Source organism: Nematolebias whitei, chromosome 15 (genome assembly GCF_014905685.2).
Source record: "Nematolebias whitei isolate Nwh7 chromosome 15, NemWhi1, whole genome shotgun sequence".
Lineage (NCBI taxonomy): Eukaryota > Metazoa > Chordata > Actinopteri > Cyprinodontiformes > Rivulidae > Nematolebias > Nematolebias whitei.
Window position 1 is genome coordinate 9571118 of NC_056512.1, and position 1217 is coordinate 9572334.

Below are 1217 nucleotides of genomic sequence, written 5' to 3' on the forward strand. Positions count from 1 at the left end.
CCTACCCCCCCCCCCCCCATTGAAACAGTTTTCTGTTTCAAATATGAAGTATTACCTTCTGTAATCCACTAACACCCAGTTTGAGTATTAGTTTCAGAACTATAAAATATGGTGTAGTTTTAATCTTTCCACTACTGTTATTCAACCCAGGTTTTGCAAACAAATAGCCAAATACAACCCAAGCTCTCCTATAATTTAGCAAAGAGTTAACCATTAAATAAATTTCATCACTTGTATCAAACCAGACCCACCAAATGAGCTCCTTCAAGGCAAAGACAATCATTCAGTATTATTTTAGAAAACATTAGTGAACTTCATCCAAATCAGGTCTCAGGTACAGGTTTCTCTTGAATGAGACTTCCTGACCTGTATAAACGGAAAGTTAAAAATCAATATTTTGCTCAGGGGTGTTGAGCATTAGAGGTAATAAAACAATTTTCTTCTCAGAGCAGATGAGAAGGGCGAATCATCTAGCACTCCCACATCAGTACTTCTGTGTCATGTTGTGTCACCTGTCTTAAAATGAGTCTATGTGAGTGATTATTATCAAAGCCAACTGCAGTTTTGATCACGACACCAAGGCGCTTAGATGACCATCACAGACCAAATGTGGGGTTGACACCTCCGTCAACATCAACTGCAGCCTTGCAGTTGATGTTAGTGACCTTAGACAGATTTGACCACCAGCTCTTCTTTCAGCCTTCAGCTTGTCTCCCTCGGTCTGGAGACCAGTTCAGCTTAGTGCAACAGTACATATCTCAGCATACAGCAAGACTTGACTGGATATTCTCGCTGTGGACAAACTCCAGGACCCCCTCTGGACAGTTAATTCAGTTCGCTGTTGGACTGTTAGTGTAATGACTAGCGGAACCCAGATTGGTACAAGACCAGAACGAAGCAGACTCAGATCTTAGAAAAAAGGAAACAGTGTTTATTATATACAGTGTAGGGGGTTTGTATACATATATGGCAGTCCTCCGGCGATCAGATGTAGGCGTCGGGAACCAGGGTAGGGCGGAATGTACAAGCAGGTCTGGCTGGAGAAAACAGGAGGACAGGACTGGCAACAGAATCCGCTCGACGAGTCTGGCAGATGAGTGGCTCGACAGGTCTGGCAGGCAGGTGGTTGACGAGGCAACAAGGATGGAGTCAGACAGGCAGGGTACTGCGGGCATAAAGAACAAGATGAGAGTATGTCGTATACTCACACGTTTAGG